Genomic DNA, 18,459 nt, shown 5'->3' with positions numbered 1-18,459 from the left:
ATTTTTATAAGGGGATTGAAAATTTAAATGACAATGACATATGACTCCAGAACTATGAAAATGTGATATATTCCTATATATACATATATATGTATAAATTATACACATATATATCAAATATATTTTAGCATATCAAAGATGCAGGAAGGTGAGACTCTACATTGCTAGTGGTTATGAATATGGTGTACACACTCTGGAAAACCGTAGGATTCCTATAATGTTAAATGAGTTTTCCATTGATACTCCAAGGTATTTACCCAACTAATTTGAGAACTTTTGTGCATACAACATTCTGCATGCAACTGTTTGAAGAATATCTATTCACAATCGCCAAAAACTGGAAATCTCCCAAATATCCTTCAGTGGTTGAATAAACAAAATGTGGTACAAAGAATGGCATAGCATCCAACAATAAAAAGAACCATTGATACACAAACAACATCGATGAATCTCAAAGGCATAATGGTGAATGAATAAAGTCAGACTCAAAATGCTGCATATGGCATAATTTCATATACATAACATTCTCAAAAAGGCAAAACTATGGCCAATGTCTGTGTATTCGAGTTTGGGGAGGGTTTGGCTATAAAAGGTCAAGACAGAATTCTTTGGGTGATGTATCCTAATTGTGTTGGTGGCTACAAGAATCCAAACAAGTGTTTAAACCCCTCCCTCCTCAAAAGGTCAGTTTTACTGTGTATCAATTTTAAAAAGTCAAACAAATTCTAAACAATTACTAAACATATATGTAATGTTCAAAACTAAACAAAAAGTCCTAAACTAAGCAAAATAGCAGTTGTCAAGAAAAGCACGAGGATGGTATTAACTAATCTGTAACTTAACGCATTGTTTGGGAGGAAGGGCGTGGTTACACCCACAGAGTGATGTGAGAGTGAACAGAAAGCAGTGAACAGGCCTTGGTATCAGCGAGAGGAACCAATGGAAGTGGTGGCATGAAGTATTAAGAGGAAGGCAAGAATGGGGAAAGGTCAGAACACGAATTTAGGAAGCAAAAGGAGCAACTTCGCATTAAAGTGATGCATTGGCCAAGCAGGGCTTGGAAATGGAGCCGAGACAGGATGGGTGAGACAAAGTTTGGGAAGAGTAAGCAGGGCGAAGAAGTGAGAAGGATGGAAAGCACCTAGTGTGAGGGTGCAGAAAGCAAAGGCAGGCGATTTATGCAGCTTCTCCTGCAGTCCCCCAGGTGCCAAAGGGCAGGTGCCAAGGGGCACCAAGAAGAGCGAGCACTCCTGCGCGGGAGTAACGTGCACTTTTCCTGGAGGTCCCGCGCGCGGTGCAGGTCATAGCCGCGGGCGCGCGCGCTCCCAGGCTGGCCCCGGAGGCGCGGGGAGGGTGGGGGGCGGGGGCGGGGCGCGGCGCGCGCTCGTCCACGAGAGGTGGGGGCGGGGCGCGGCTGCGGCCGGTGACGTCAGGGAAGGGCGCGCGCCGGGCGGCTGCGGGCGGAGCCGGGAGGCGGGCGCTGCGCGCGGCCGCGGGCGGAGCGGAGGGGCGCAAGGGGCGGAGCGGAGCGCGGGAGGAGGCGGGGGAGGAGAGGCCCCCGAGACCGCGAGCGGCAGCTGAGGAGGGGGCAGCGGAACCCGAGCGCGAGCAAAACAGCTGATCTGATTTTCCTTTAAAGCGAGAGAAAATGGAAGTCGGGTAGCGGCAACTGCGGCGCTGCAGGCTGGCAGAGCGGAGCGGCGCGGCGCGGCAGGTGAGACGGCGCTGGCCGCGGTGCTGCTGGCGGCGGCGGGGCCGGGGCCGCGGACCCGGCAGGTGCGCTGTCGGAGCGCGGGCGCCGGGTCCTTCCGCGCTTCGCGGAGAGGCAGGTGGGCTCAGAGGCCGGGCGATCCTGGGGCCAAAGCGCGAAAGCACAGGGGGCGCGGGGGTCGCGGGCTCTCCACGCAGGGCTCGCGACGCGCTGCATTGCGGGCTCCGTTCTGGACCCCGCGAGCGCCGCGGGCGCCGGCTCCGGATCGGCGCGCGTCTCCCAGGCAGGGCGCGGCGCTCTGGCTGGGTCCGGGCCGGCGTCTCCTCCGAGCCCCTTAGCTGTCTGCACTGGAACGTGATGACAGGCGTGGGAGGACCGCCCCCCCCCCACCCGGAGTCCGTGTGGGCGCTCCGGGGGTCCCGCGGCGCCGGCCGACTCCCGGGCACGGTGGGGCCCAGAAGCAGCGCTTGAGGCCGCTAGCCGGTGCCCGGGCTGTGGCTGCGTGGGCCACTGTGGCCCGGCGCACAGCTTGCTTGCTTGCTCCTCTGGCTCTGGCTGGACAGCAGGGGAACCGTTAATGCAATTTGGCTGTAAACCCGGAGGCCTTCCCTAGTATCTTCTCACTGGAGGGGAAAAAATTGCATCTGCTGTGCTTTAAGTGCTCCTTTAAATTTGAGAGATGTCAGTGATGTCATCATTAACAAAAACTTTCCTTCATTGGACACAACCGCTCAAGTGTACCCTCCTCCCGGTGCAGCTATTGCAGCCCTTTGAGAAGCTTTGTAAGAGAATGGATTTGCCTTTGCTTCCTAAACTCAACAGCATTGCACAAGTGAAAACGATACTTATTTTTATTTATTGGCTTGAGAATCAATAGATTTGAGAGTAGCTGAAAGGAAACTTGTTAGATCCCAGCGGATCTGGGAATCGCTTCATCCACACCAAAAGGATCCAGAGGAAAGTGTCATGCATGACACTTACATGCTAATTGGCTTGCCTTGTCTTTATAAATGAAAGTGAGCTGTGAGATTTAAAAAAAGAAAAAAGAAAGAAAGAAAGAAAGGATATTATATTTGATGTAGCACATGATGTGTCCAGGAAAAGGTGGACAGTGTGGCCTAAATTTGTACAGGCCTTGATGGCTTCAGGAAAATCTGTAGCTCTTTTTTCAGCACCCCTACCCCCTCCAGGATGGGTCTGGGAGCAGCCTGCCCTAGGGAAAGGAGTGGCTCCTTCTGTGGGGCCCTCCCTGCCTTTCATTTTCTTACTGTAGCAGCTGGTGTGTCCCACCATCCTTTAGGCCAATTCAACACCAGGGAGAGTGGAGAGAGTGCAGAACCTAGAGACCTACCTGCACAGCACATCAAGTTCTGCGGGGATTTTGCCCCTAAATGCAAGCAGCAAGCCATCATTATTGTGTGTGTGTGTGAGTGTTCCATTAGTACTGATTGTTATGGGAACAAAAGTGAGCAAGTTCCCAAGACAGTCTGAATATCTACTTAAGCTTATCATATTGAAAGGATATTCAATAAGGGACAAAAGTATTGACATTTTTGTATTTAATAATTCATGACCACCCCTAATTGCTTAAAATAAACATGCCTTAAATTATTAGTGTGATCATATTGGGTCTGTAAAGAAGTTAATACCATATGCCATGTAAAAGTTTGAGTCTGGTCAAGAATGTGAAGCTTTGAAATGCTGGAGTGGAGCCAAGAAAATGGGGAAGCAGTGGTTTACTTTAGGGTGATGTTCAGGGTGGCAATGGATGGAACCCATTGCCTCACGGTATCTTGCCAGCTCTGGGTCTCAGCCTGGATCTGGTATTGCGGGTGTCTTCATAGGAAGTAACTGCTGGGGCCCCCAGCCTTGGTGGAGGCCAACAGTGGAATTGTCAAGAAGCTAAACTGTGTGTTCTCACCTTGTGGAGAAGGGGAGGTGTACCTCCCGTTGAAGCAAGCAGTGTGTACACAGCCTCGCACCTCTGACAGTTGCCAAATATATTCACAATGGCAAGACTGGATGAGACAGGAAGCCTGGTAGCAGAATCTTTACTGACATTTCTGTGACTTTGGTCCCACAGCATGTCATTGCTCTGGAACTCGAGCTCCTAAGTCATGGCTGAGATTTTTCTATAATTGAAGTGTTCCCAGGACTGTGTGAAATAGTATGAAAATTGTTTTCTTCAGGCTCCAAGCTATGAACTCTTCAGAAATTGAGACTGTGAAATCACTCTGGCTACATATCCATTTTTTTAAACCTGTAGACCTGTGAAAATATTTGCCATAATTTTATTTAACTCACTGCAGTACTTGTAAAAGATAGAAATGTGTTTCCACTAAATCTTTAGGTAGTCATTTATTTCTTAAAACATTTCAAAAACAAACACTTTAAAGCCTCTTCATCCCATTTGTATGCTTAGAGTATCATGTCTTCTGTTTCTGAGAAGCCAAAGTTGCCTTGCTTTTCTTTTTGTTCCCATCGGATCCTAAGGTCATGTACTTGTGTGTTAGGCCCCGAGACTAAAGGCTGAGTCAGCTCCCGCAGGGCCAGCAGGGGGCGTGCTAAACGCGGGTTGGCAGCCCATTCTCTACCTGAGCCACCTTGGAAGAGGATCTGGGATGACCAAGTCGAGGTGGGGGTGAGTGTGGCGGTGTGTGTGTGTGTGTGTGTGTGTGTGTGTGTACGTACACGCATGTCAGTGTGTGCTTGTGTGCACCGCACCTCTGTGTGCCTCTGTGTGTGTGTGTGTACACGCATGTCAGTGTGTGCTTGTGTGCACCGCACCTCTGTGTGCCTGTCACCCAAAGGGTGAAAACTGAAGGAAGGATGGGCAAATTACTTAATAGCCAGAAATTGTGGCTCCAGAACTCTGGCCTCCCTCAAAGAGGCACTGAGATTACTCTCACTTGAAGGGCTCCTGGTCTTTGGAGAGTGGCTGTTGGTTCTAGTCTGAAGGCTCCGTGCCTTTTCTAACTGCAGAAGGGAGGGTGTTGGCTTGGGGAGGAGCTTCTGGTCTCTGTCCTGATCCTGGTGAGGACATGACTGCCACCCAGGACAGCCAGAGGAAAGGCCACCAACGTCCTGCCAGATTTCCTCTTGGGTTTGACTCCTGTTCACTTAAACCCTGGGACTGTGTGTGGCACCTCCTGGAGGGTTTATTTGCTTGTCTTACCAGGGTTATTGGCCTGGGGTTACTCTGATGGAATGAAGCAAATGTTTATTTACAGTATATTTCTTTTCCCATAGAAAATGAAAACAGGAGAAAAGAGGCAACTGTGCTTTTTGCTTACATGTGCTTAATCTGACTCTAGGTATATGCAGGTAGTTCATCGGCAAGTTCCCTGTGAGGCTTCTCCTTGCAGGAGCTGAGCTCCTGAGTGGAGGGTCATCTTGTTGGTTGGGATGGGTGGATGGCTTTGATGATCACTGCAGCATCTGGAGTGGTACTGAGCATCAGATACGCCTCCCTCTTCCCCAGGTCCCTCATGGCACTCACATGCAAAAGGGAAACATAATACCTTAGAAGGGAATAGATTTTCTGCTAGAGAATTCTCTAAATGCTATGGCTGGCTATTTCTTGATACGTCTTGTTCCATCAAAAATGCATGTAAAACCAAATTATTGATTTCAGAGGGACAAATGGGAAAATTTTTTCAGCTTTGTGCTGAAGCACACTCTTTACTTAGAGCACTGTAAATGGCTACAGGGGGAGGGATGTGCCACTAGTAAGATAAGGGGTGGCACCTTATCCTTTTAGAAGATGTCCATCCCTGAGGATGACCAAAGAACATCTCATTCAAAGGAAGCCCTGAGATCCACAGGAGTTTAAGTGGAAATAAAGCATGCTAGCTCCTACTAATAATCTAATTTGAAAATATTTTACCCTTGAAAGTTGGAGGTAGAGTTTTATTGGCCCTTGGTTATACTGCTGTATCCCAAATAGTGTATATGTCAACCCAAGCGCAAGACAGCCTTCATGCAGATGAGACAGAGCAGACAACGTAGGAGCTACTTCGTCCACACCTTGGGGATAGGTTCTTTATCATTCATAGTAACAGGCTGGAGAAATGGTTGAAATAATTCTTTAAATTCTGAAATTGAGAAATGCACTGGACACTGCCTCGCTTCATGTCTGTATTGTGGTGGTGTGTTTAGCTGTCTGACTTGGGAATTATATCTCCTGACCGGGAAGTGGGTAAAGACTGCATTTCCACCTGCATCAGCCACAGCTTACCACCCTGGACAGCACATAGTGTGACCGTGCTCTAGGCTCCTTGTGGGAAAAGGAGAGAGCTAGCTTCCTGTCTCTCCAAGGCCTTATCTAATAAAATCATTCTCTTCCATGAGACCCCAGCCCTTGCTATTAAGGATTTGTGTTATCCACCAACCCACATTGTGAGAAGTCAAATGCACATTACTGCTGATGGAAATTCTAAAGGCCTCTCTCCTGGTTTAAGCAGATAAGTCTAAAGTAAACTCATTTTCTAGCTTTGAAGGATTTTGAGTCTCCCTCCAGGGAATTATTTTCTATTTGAACTTAATTTAATCTTACCTCGTTTTCCTTATAAATGTAATAGAAATTTGATGTCTGAATGAATATGCATGAGTAAGATGTTATATTGATTTTTATGAAATATAAAATGAGAACTTTGAAATTAATATCCTTTTCTGTTTGGTGTTTCACTCAATTGTTTCATTAGATTACTGTAGAGTTTCATATGGCACTCAGGATTGGTATGACTAAACCACCCACCCACCCCTTGGTGAGATTAGATTAAGTTTCTCAGTTACTGAGACAAGTTGAGGAGTTCGTCCCAGAGAAGGTAAATGTGTGGAGCTGAGGCAGATACCCCACATGCCTTCTCTGCCAAGTTGAGACTGCTGCCTCTGGCAAGACCTTGCTCTGCTACCCTTGGGGCTGACAAACCCATGGTTTGTCCCCATCATCTTCGTGCTTCCATTCTAGGAACTGTCCATGACTTGAGCCTCTCCTGGTTCTTAAAGTAAACTCAGGGTTGGCCTGGCTTGTCCTTGTCATGCAAGAAATCTCTTACATGTCTCTTACACAATGCACCATGTCCTGGGACATGAAGTGCCCCTTGTTCTGCAGACCACCCCCACCCCCAAGCTGAATTGTACCCCTTTATCTTGGGAGTCCAAAAGCCATGGTGGCAATCTATTTCCCCACAGTTCTTCTAGTAATGATTTGAAGTTTAGAAAAAAAATGAGCATTATTGAGATATGGGCAACACATTTGCTTGTGTAATATTTTATGCCTTTAAAACACATCTTTCCAGGGACACCTGGGTGGCTCACTTGGTTAAGCATCCAACTCTTGATTTCTGCTCAAGGTCCTGAGATGGAGGCTCGCATCAGGCCCTGTGCTCAGTACAGATTCTGCTCGAGATTCTCTCTTTCCCTTTGCCCCTCCTCTGCTTGTGCATGCACGCCCGCGTATATGCACATGCTCTCTCTCCAAAATAAATAAACAAATCTTTAAAAAAAAAAAAAAACTCTTTCCACATTCCAAGATATACATAGTTAACATTTTCTTTTTAAAATTTAAGAATTGGATTTTTTTTTTTTGCCAGTCTTTTAAATAATACCATGCTAACCCTTAGAAGAATCACCACTAAGTAATAAAAATAAAATGGACAAGTTCACGTCTCTGACCCGGATGGGATGATGATCTGTGTGACCTTGGGCACAGTCCCAGGCAGCTCCCTGGGGGAGAATATCTGCCCTAGTCCTCCTGCAGGCTCTGGGGGAGGATCTGGTGGGAGTGTGTGCAGTGAGTTCTTAAATTCTAAGTAGCCATCAGTTGTTCCAATAAAAGGAATTGGAGATTGATTATGTCTGTCTCACTCATCACTAGCCTATTTCTCTCTCTTGTCAGTTGATGGATTTACAGTTTGTACTTGTAACTCAAGGCATTGCTTGAATGAACTTGCTTTGTCTTGTTTTGTAGAGGAAGAAGGAAGCCTGGGTAAGAAGGATAGATGACTTCCTATGGCTTTAGTGATTCTTACAGTTTATCTAAAACTGTGAACCTGCTTTGTTAAAAATACTAAAGGAAGGGGCACTAGGGTGGCTCAGTGGGTGAAGCATCCGACTCTTGGTTTCCACTTCGGTCATGATCTCAGGGTTGTGAGGTCTAGCCTTGTGTTGGGTGCCACACTCCGTGGGGAGTCAGCTTGAAGATTTTCTCCCTCTACCTCTCCCCCCCGAGCTGGCATGCATGTGCATGCTCACACTCTCTCTCTAAAATAAAAAAAATCTTTAAAAAAAAATGCTGAAGGGAATTCCTCTAAATTCAAATAAATCACAAACTTCCCCCAAACTGGGCTGCGTCCCCTGTGCCTTGGATGCTGCTGAGCCCCCAAGGGCTCATTGGATGGTTACAGAGCACATTTCCTTACACTTGGAATTGATGAAAGATTGGTTGTTTGCATGAACAACTTGGGGCTGGGGAGAGGAAAGAGAATAGCGTTCCGGAGGTGGAGTTGTGCCCACCAGTGTCAGTGATGGACAGTGACTATGACCTACAACCTTGCCAGCATGGTTGGTCTTGGCATTTACCCCGGCGAGAGGGTGTGCCCAGATCAGTGTCTACACCACTCTCCCCACCCTGAACACTCTCCCTTGTAGGACCTGCTGGCATTCCCAGAACAAGTTTTTAGGCTCTGAGACCCCTTGTCATTGGCACTGGCTGTGGTGAAGTGTCCAGAGGTCTCTGTGCCACCTCAGGATAAGGCAGGCGCATGAGGGAGGAAGTGGCTTTTTTGCAAGCCCTGTCACTTATTAGGTTGACTGAAAGCTCTGTGGCTATTTAACTTGTCACTATGGATGTGCAATTATTGGTAGGCAGATTGAAAGGCCAAACTGAATCTCTTGGGTATCTGTGGCCTGGAAATGCAGGAATGGATTGCAGTTCACATACACATTCCTTCATTATTCTCTTTGCAAAGTCTGTCTTGTCTGAGGTACTGACTGAGAACTAGGTCCTTAGGTCCACTTGGCCAGAAGTGGGCAGTCAACCCTGGGTTATTGGGTGTGTGCTGTCAGCCTGGGCTTCTCTTCGGGGTCTTCGGACTGTACTGGATGAGGTAGGCAGGGTTTCCTTAGGTCTCTTCTGCCACAGTTGACTTACCCCTAGAGGGTAAGGGAATGGGCCAAATGAGGAAGGGGATTAAGAGGCACAGACTTCCACTTATAAAATAAGTAAGTCAGAGAGATGAAGAGCACAGAGTAGGGAATACAGTCAATAATACTGTAATAACATTATACGGTGGCAGATGGTGACTACACTTCACCATGGTGAGCACTGAGTAATGTATACAATTGTCAAATCACTACAGTGTGCACCTGAAGCTAATATAGCATTGTATGTCAACTATCCTTCAGTAATAAAAATGAAGATAAGTTGATCTATCCTGTGGACGGCCTCATAGACATTATCACAAAAGGCAGTTAAGACTTCAGGACCCCGCCTTGGGAGGGGTCAACATGGAGAAGAAATTTTGCAGTTTAACATTTGGGGCTCATTACCAGAAGATTAGTGTGCAGTTGCATTTAAATTAGACTCCCTCTATCCCCATGGAGTGACTGGAGGGCCAGGCTACAAACATGGACATGAGTGAGCATCTGTTTGTAGCCTACCAGCTGCCCTGGTGAAGGACAGGTCCTGCCTGCTGGGGAGAGAACTCCCAGCCCAGAGGTGGCCTCCTTCTTGCTTTAGCCTCCACTTTGGGCACATTTCCGAGGTCTAATCTCACATGGCGAAAGAAAAAAAATCTAGCTGCCTGTTCTCTGATTATCCCATTAACTCCATGATTCCTTGCAGAATCATTTCCAGTTTAAGTGCTGACTAATCAGGGCAAAGAAAACCCAGCTCATTGTTGAGAGAGAACAGGTAGGAAAATTCTGAGGTCTCTTCAAAAGATGTGTATCCGTTTCTTAGGTGGAGGACAATACAGAGCATTTTCACAAGTATGTGTCCTTAGAAATGAGTTGTGTGGACAGCATTCCTCCTCCTGACCAGTAAGCTCCTGGAAGAGATCTCTGATGTACCTTGTTCAGAAGAGACTCTCAACTTGTGTTTGTTAAATGCACTTAACGAGTCCTGTGGGAATTAAAATTAAACATTTAACTATTCTTTCCAGAATTGGTTAGCTCCCATGAGTTCAAAAGCATTGTAGTTGAGAATACGGTTCACATAAAATTTGAAACATTTCCCTGCTGTAGTCCCCAGCTAGCATGCAAAATTTTTACATGCTAGATTATTTACTGATAATAATCATCATCATAATAATGCATTATTTATAATATATATATTGTAATATTGCAATATAATAATAAGCATTATTTACTGATTATTTACTGATTCACCTTCTTGGGACTTGCTTGTCACTCAGCAGAGGATAAATTCTGAGAGGAGTTATAGTTTCATATTTTCCATTATATTTTTTAAAGATTTTATTAAGTTATTAGAGAGAGCAAGGGAGCAAGAGAGCAGGGGCTGTGGCAGTGGGATAAACACACTCCCTACTGAGCTCAGAGCCTGATGTGGGGCTCGATCATAGGACCCTGAGATCTTAACAGTAGCCGAAGTCAGATGCCTAATTGACTGAGCCAACCAGGCACCCCTTTCTGCTATATATATCACATATATTCTATGCAGTTTCAGGGAATATTGGCTGTATCTGTTTGATAAGACAAATTATTATACTCTAGAGTTTTTTTATTCTTTATTTATTTGTTGGAGAGGGAGTGCGCACATACAGAAGCAGGGGAAGCAGCAGGCAGAGGAAGAAGCAGACTCCCCACTTAGCAGGGAGGCCAACATGGGGCTCGATCCCAGGACCCAGGGATCATGACTTGAGCCAAAGGCAGGTGTTAAATCAATTGAGCCACCCAGGTGTCCCACTCTATAGAGTTAAAAAAAAAAAAAAAAAAAAGAAAGTCCTCCCAACCTCAATTTTTCAAACTGTCTGGGGTTTCAGAGGAGCCGAGAAAAATGAAGTGTTCTATACTATCTATGCAAGGGACTAACTCTTCCTTTGGGTCTCTCTCCACTTCCTGCAGACTGGGGCCAGCAACCCTTGCCCTCTTGCTGCCTGTCTCTGCCTCTGATGAGCTCATCTTCCTGCTCTAAAGGGTCCCCTTGGGGCTACGGGGGCCCTTGGACCTCAACTGTCTGCCACTGAGAGATTCCTTATCACCTGTCTTAATGTTATTTCAGTTTGGCAGGAGAGTAAGATCGACTGGACCGGTGGTAACAGAACACAGCCATGCCTCTGTGATGTACAGGTCTGTCCCCAAGGTACTGAGTGGGAAATGACACTTCTGGTTAAAGCACTGCTGGGAAGTTTTTCTTTCAAGTAATTAGCCTTTTCTGTCATTGCTCCCTTCAATGTTCTTAATCCGGCCAAAGTGGCCCAAGAAAGAAGGAACTGAACCACTGTATCCATGATGATAAAGGGAGGGCTCACAGAAATGCTGCTTGAAAAGCCCTCTATCAGAATGGGAGATCCGTGGTCCTCCTCCTCGCCCTGCGGGAGGCACCTCCAGTGGGCTCAGGAGGCTGGTGTGGCACCCCAGAGGGAGCAAAGAATGGGCATTACTAAGACAAGGAAAACAACCTCAAATTAACCCTCTGTGGTGCAGGAGGGTACCAAACAGGGTAAAGTCAAGTGTTTCAGGTGCAGTGAAGTCCAGAATCTGAGCCACACCTGCAGCCCCCAAAGTGTGTGCTCTTCATGTCCCACTCCTCCTAACAGACAGGAGGAGAGGCAGGCACGGTTTCTGATTAGGAAGGCATGTTGGCTGCCTACTCCCGGGTGTGATAGAATGACCTGTGTCCATTCCCAGAGCTGCCCAGCCTGCAGCAGGGCAGACCCCCAGGTTCCTGATGGCCCTACCCCTCAGTTCTCCATGTGTCCCAAGGAGCAGGTAGTGGCCTTTTACCCTGGATTCCCAGTGGCATTCCATGAGCAGTGGAGAAGGACACGAGAAAGCGCCTCTGGAACGGACATCTGGCTGCCACAAGGGAGCTCCCCCAAGTGCTTGGGGTGTGGGCCTGGGCTGAGCATCAGTGACAGAAGGCAGCCCCGGCCACTACACCAGCTTTGGGCAGCTACTGGGGTGGTGGGGAGGCCACACATGAAGGCACCACATGGGGAGAGGACGGGCAAGGGGCACGTTCTCAGGGGAACTGGAGCTCTTCAAACCCCAGCTTCAGTCTCTTCATCTGCACATGAAGCTGTACTTTATAAATTGTATAAGACTGTACGAATGTAAGAAGCATTTTTTTGGTTTTGGTTTTGGTTTTTTAATGTCGGCGTTGTCATCACACGGCTCCCAGTGGCTCATAGAGAATGCCCCATGGATGTTTGTTGCTGGCGCAGCTAGGCTTGTGGGCTGAAAGTAGGCTGCAGGTCATTTCTGCAGGGACTGTGGGCATGAGGCTGCCACCCCTGTCTTTGGGGCCATCCTATATTCTCCCCATGGATTACTGCTTTCCCCAAATCCCTGAGCGCATGAGACTTGACCCTTCTGCTTACCCTGAGTATTTTCAGGAACTTGACTCAGGCCAGCCCCATGTACGTCCATTAAATGGACCCCCCATTTAGGGCACTGAGCACAGAGAGTCCATGTCAGCCCCTGCTGTGACTGCCCAGTGTCTTGCACTTGTTCTCTCCAGCTACTTCTGTGGGATCCTGCCTTCCCAGCATGCTCTGCTTCCTAGAGTGTCTACAGGGGAGGATGTGGGCATCTGAGTGTTTGTGCAGGGCCATCTGAGTTCCCAGGCTGGCTTGGGTGAGATAACTCCAGCCCTGAGGGTCCTGGGGGCTGGAGTCCAAGAGAGGATTTGCTTTGGGCCTGGACACCCTGGGCTCCATTTCTGTTGGTGCTGCCTCTCCTGCAATGGGTCCCTGGCTGTGTCAAATCCTCCCCAGCCTCAGTGTCCCCACAGTTGACCTTTGTCTCACAAATGACAGCAGGTTCAGGAGACCTTTTGGCTTCCTATGGCTTCTCTCCCAGCCCCTCTTCAGTCAAGATTGAGCTGAAACCATCTGGGCATTAATTCCTTCCCAGTGGGGTTGGGGGAAAGCCTGTGCCATTGCTGCAGATCTCGGGGATCTTGCCGATAGTCTTTATGACTCTGAGCCTCTGTTTCCTCATCCTGGAATGACAGTGAGAGAAGGGACCTCATGGGGTTGTTGCAGGGTCTACAGAGGCCAGTTGTCAGCTGCCTCTGGGAAAGGGAGGGGCTCGTCCAGGAGCTCCAGAGAGGTCTGGCAGGCACATTCATGAGCTCACAGGAGGCTTTCGGCAGAAAATAGCCTGGAGCTGGAGAGGGCAATCTGGACCCTTCCTTTTGGCATCCACCAGGATTTACTTCTTTGCTTTCCTATGAGGGAGTGTACCAAAGAATCGCTCCAACTTGTGTTCAGTGCACATCACTGACATTAATTTTTCAAGCAGACTATTGATGAATTTAATTAATGTGTCAGGAGAGGGAAAGTTGAGAAGGCAGCCTGGAGTGAACTTCACTTTGCTCTTGCTGTTTTGAGTAAAATCATCTGTTTTATTTATTCATTTATTTACTTTTGAAGATTATTTGAGAGAGAGCGAGTGAGCAAGAGAGAGCATGAGCAGGGGTAGGGACCGAGGGACAGAGTACAGAGTACTGATGAGTACAGAGACCACCCCACCGTGGGCTAGATCCAGAGACACCAGGATCATGACCTGAGCCCAAGGCCACTGCTTAACCCACTGGGCCACCCAGGCACCCCAATATAACAATCAGTTTTGGAGAAATATTTTGTAAAACATGCTCCTTAGGAAGTACTGAATATAGAAAGATTAAATCAGTACAGAACTTCCCCAGGCCTGCCGTCAGTGTCACCATGCTTCTTGCACATGCAGAAAGGTGGAAGCCTGGATATTATACATAAAAATAGACCATACTATTTTTTTCCCTTTGCTTAGTCAGTCTTTTATTTTGTGAAAATCTAGTATTTGTACAAGTTAAAAGAATTCAAATGAATATATAGTAAAACGTTTTATTTTCAGATCCTAGACCCAAATCTCTCTTTCAAGAGGCACTACTGTTAATTACTCCTGTGTATCCTTCTAGAAATATAGTCTGTGAATGTCTAAGGATATGAGCATCTTTTTTAATTTTTTTAAATTTAAACACATAGGAGCATACAGTACCCATCGTTCTCTGTTCTCCTTTTCCTCACTTGGTCATATAGGAGATTATTACATTTTTAGTCTCTAGTATATGCTATTTATTCATTTATTTGTTTATTTGTCTATTTTACTTTTTTTTTTGCCTTTTTTTAACATCTTAATTTTATTTTATTTTTTCCAGTGTTCCAAGATTCATTGTTTATGCACCACACCCAGTGATCCATGCAGTCCATGCCCTCCTTAATACCCACCACCAGGCTCACCCATCCCCTCAGCCCCCTCCCTTCTAAAACCCTCAGCTTGTTTCTCAGAGTCCACAGTAATATATGATATTTTAGAAAGCATTCATTTAATTTTTTTAAAAAAATTATTTAAATTCAAATTTAGTGAACATACAGTGTATTATTAATTTCAGAGGTAGAGTTTAGTGATTTGTCAGTTGCATATCACACCCAGTACTCATTACATCATGTGCCCACCCTAATGCCCATCACCCCATTACCTCATCTTCTCACCCCCCTTCCCTCCAGCAACCCTCAGTTTGTTCCTTAGAGTTAAGAGTCTCTTTATGGTTTGCTTCCTCTGTTTTTTTTTTCTTTTTTTTTTAAATTAATTAATTTTTTATTTTTTATAAACATATTTTTATCCCCAGGGGTACAGGTCTGTGAATCACCAGGTTTACACACTTCACAGCACTCACCAAAGCACATACCCTCCCCAATGTCCATAATCCCACCCCCTTCTCCCAAACTCCCTCCCCCCAGCAACCCTCAGGTTTGTGAGATTAAGAGTCACTTATGGTTTGTTTCCCTCCCATTCCCATCTTGGCTTCCTCTCTGTTTTTACCTTATTTTATTTTTCCTTTCCTTCCCCTGCGTTCATTAGCTTTGTTTCTTAAATTCCCCATATAAGTAAAATCATAAGCACTCATTTAGATTTTGTTTTTATTTAATAATGAAGGATTTACTGAATTTAAACCAAATATCTTTATTTCTTGGAGTGTGAAGCTTCCTAAAACATCTCTTTCCCGGTTGGGTAAGTTCGACTTTGGTTATAGACACAGCCCCAGATTTCCCAGGGGCCCTCCCAGGTGGCACTTCCTGCAGCAGGGCCCAGCCTCTGTCCCCTGGGCACACACCATGTGGATGAGCAGAGGATGCCTAGGAGGAAGAGGATGCAGATTTGGGAGCAGCCGTAGTCTCATTCAGTTCCTGTAAAATTTAGGGAAAACTGGGATACAGATTTGCTTCTACCTTGTGTTTAGAGTTGGTATCAGCTAGCTCGCTTCTGCTTTGAAAGAGGAGGAAATCATGTAGCCACATTGCCTTCAGACTCCTCCCCTCCCCCACTGGTCTTCCCTTGTTGTTAAGAATCCCTTACATCGCCAAGACACACACCGTGTGCCCTCTCTTAGTTAACCTCAGTTTGCACAGTTACTTGGTCTTCATGAAATATTTACATGGATTCTAGGATCACACAGTTATCAGTGCTTTTATTAAGCATTCTGGAGGAATTCTCAAGGGCTTTCTTGCAATTCCTCTTTCAATGATCTGAAGTTCATTATAAAGTTCGTTTAGGTCCCTTATTCCCATCCCACGTGGCGCTTGACACCCACCTGCAGAATAATTGCAAGTTTCAAAGTATAACCTGAAAACTAAAAAGAAAAAAAAAATTAATTCTCTTGAAAATTTATGTGAATATAAAATTCTCAAGTCACACTAATCCTTTAAAACTATACAGAAATATTTTGGGAGTTTATAGCTTTTCAGCACTGAGCATGACTGTGGAGAAATTTGAACTCCTCCTGTTTTCAGCCTAATTGTTTGCATGATTGTGTTGGTTCAGTGATTTTATGGGGCTGTTTCTGGATGCTGATCTTTCTGTGTCACTTTCCTTTAAAGAAGCAAAATATAGGGGCGCCTGAGTGGCTCAGTGGGTTAAGCCTCTGCCTTTGGCTCAAGACATGATCTCAGGGTCCTGGGATCGAGTCCTGCATCGGGCTCTCTGCTTGGCAGGGAGCCTGCTTCCTCCTTTCTCAATGCCTGCTGCTCTGCCTGCTGCTCTGCCTGCTTGGTCTCTCTCTGTCAAATAAATAAATAAAATCTTAAAAAAAAAAAAAAAAAGAAGCAAAATATACCCTTTCAATTTATGCACACAAGATACTTTATTTCAGGAGTTTTATTTTATTCTATCATTGACCTTTTTCTGATAATAATTCACAAATGTTAATTATGTAAGTACTGTTTCTTCGGTGTCCTATCTGTCATCTCTTTAATCAACTTGATATTTCATGTCCTTTCACGTCTCATTTGCTTGTCTCTTTGGTTGATTGTTTTCATTTTGTTATTTAATTGTTTCTAGTGTGGTTTTCCTCCATAGCCCATTTATTTTATTTTTTATTTCTCCATTTCTTTCCCAAGTTCTTCTTCTCTTTCTGTTGGTTTATATTATCATCTTTGATTTCTTAAATCTTTTTAGGAGAGTAGGGTAGGCAGGGTAATGTTCCCTTAAAAATGTTACTATCCTCTGGATCCCCAGAACGCCTGAATATGCTACTTTACAAAGAAGAGGAGAATTGGAATTGAAGAAAAATAAATTTCGATATGGAATTCATGCTGCTAATCAGCCTACCTTAAAATACAGAGCTTATCCTGGACTGCTGGGAAGGCCCAATGTAATCAGAAGGGTCCTTCAACACGGAAGAGGGAGAGCCAGAGATCTGTCAGTGTGAGAAAGACTTGTCCTGATGTTGTTAGACCTGGACCACGAGCCAAAGCATGTGGGCGGCCTCTAGATGTTGGAAAAGGCAAGGAAGAAGGTTCTTATGTGGTAGGCAGAATAGTGACCCCTAAAGCTGTCCATTTACTAGTCCCCAGGACCTGTGAGTATGTGGTTTTATATGTTAGAGGGGACTTTGCCAGTGTGATTTAGAGTCTTGAGGTGAGGGATATTGTGCTGAATTATCTAGGTGAACCTATTGTAATTCCAAGGGAGGCAAGAGGGTCAGAGTCAGAGAGGGAGAGGTAAGGACAGAAACAGAGGTTGGGTGATGTGGCTCCCGGAAGGAGACTACAGGCACAGGAACAGGGGTGGCCTATAGAACGCATAAAAATGGGGAGCAGATTATCTCCTGGAAACTTCCAAAGGAATACAGCCTTGCAATACCTTGCTTTTAGCCCAGTGAGACCCATTGCAGACTTCTGACCTCCAGAATGTTGTTTTAAGTCACCAAACTTCCCAAATTTTATTATAGCAGTAATAGGAAACTAGCAGAGACTGTGGGAGATTTTTACTAAAAAGGCTCTTCAGCTATTTCCTTATGAGTATTTCTTCATAATCTCCATCTGCCTTCCTTCTCTATCCCCATTTCTATGTCTCAGTCTTTTGCTGGTTACTTTGTGGTGTTAGTCATGCTTTAGTATAGGCAGATCTTTGTTGAAGGATGGAGCTAGGGCTGACACTGGGGCAGGTGCACACTCGATTCAAGGTTGTGGTATGGAATATACTTTCGCCAGATGGGTTTTCTTTTCCTTATTAAGTTGGATGTGGCTCTGAGCAGACCTTTTGTCTTGAATTTGCTGCCTTCTTTTTTCTCTATGAGGCCAAGTCCACAGGCGGAGGTTTATGCCGCGGCTCTGTCTCTATATCTGCAAGATCTTTCGTGACTAGTCATATCCACGCCAGGCCATTTCTCCCAGCGGGGTTTGACCCCCACAACCAATGGATCAGCAGGTGTGCCCTGACTTGCTGTGTGCTTTCCTGACTACGTGGGTTCTGGTACACTCAGTGGTTTGTGCTGTATGCTTGTGTCTGTCTCTCTGATTCATTGAAGTCAGAATATAACTTTATAGCGCTTTCTCTCCCTTTTCATTGTTTGGGGGAAAGTGTGGGAAAGTAAACCCTTCAAGAGAAGCTGCTGTCTCACCAAACCATGGGTCTGTGGATGATGAGGGATTTTGCTTATAATTTGGGGGGACTCCTTGTCCTTTGAGTTAGAGAAACAGGTCACAGTTTCTCAAAGAGCTGAACATTGTTTAGTGTCTGGAATTTTGGAGCTCCTTTTCTAAGAGGTTTTATTTGACTCTAGAACACTTCTGCACAAAAGCCTTACTGTTAGAGGAGAGAAGCTATCATATTAGAGAGTTAGCATCCTAGGCCCTCCCCTGCATAGCAGCCTAGAGGAAGGATGCAGACAGGTTCTGTGCTGGAAATCTGACCCAGGCCTCCTCTGCCTCCGTGGTCTCATCCCACTCCTGCTGTGTCTCAGTGTCCTTGGAGTGACTAACCACCTACATCTCGGAAATCTGCATGGCCTTTTGGACATCAATCGATAAAGACTTAAATGAATATTTCCTGCTTTAATCAGTAATGAATATTAAAGTAATGCTGTACTCCCTAAGCAGCAAGAGTGGTTGTCACTAACTGTCATGGGCTTTATTGACTTTATTTGGTTTAAATTTCACAGCCACTCTGGGAGGCAAGTGTCACTGTTCAGGTGAGCCTAGTAGGAGAGCACATAATTTGCTAGCCACACATCTCAGGAA

The 18,459-nt window shown here is 45.8% G+C and overlaps 1 protein-coding gene across 1 annotated transcript in view; it reads left to right on the top strand.

The window, feature by feature from the left end:
• The first annotated feature begins 1,516 nt into the window (after window positions 1–1,516).
• The window catches only part of OTUD7A (OTU deubiquitinase 7A), a 359,579-nt gene continuing 342,636 nt past the window's right edge, over window positions 1,517–18,459 (top strand). Inside the window, exon 1 of the mRNA XM_045070581.1 lies at window positions 1,517–1,714. The gene's annotated coding sequence lies outside the window, so the exon portion shown is untranslated. The remainder of the gene's footprint in view (window positions 1,715–18,459) is intronic.

The sequence above is a fragment of the Mustela putorius genome, unplaced genomic scaffold (genome assembly GCF_011764305.1).
Source record: "Mustela putorius furo isolate JIRA1106 unplaced genomic scaffold, ASM1176430v1.1 tig00003972_pilon_pilon_pilon, whole genome shotgun sequence".
NCBI classification, from domain to species: Eukaryota; Metazoa; Chordata; class Mammalia; order Carnivora; family Mustelidae; genus Mustela; species Mustela putorius.
The sequence above is the reverse complement of the archived record's forward strand: the minus strand, read 5'-3'. Positions and strand labels throughout refer to the sequence as shown.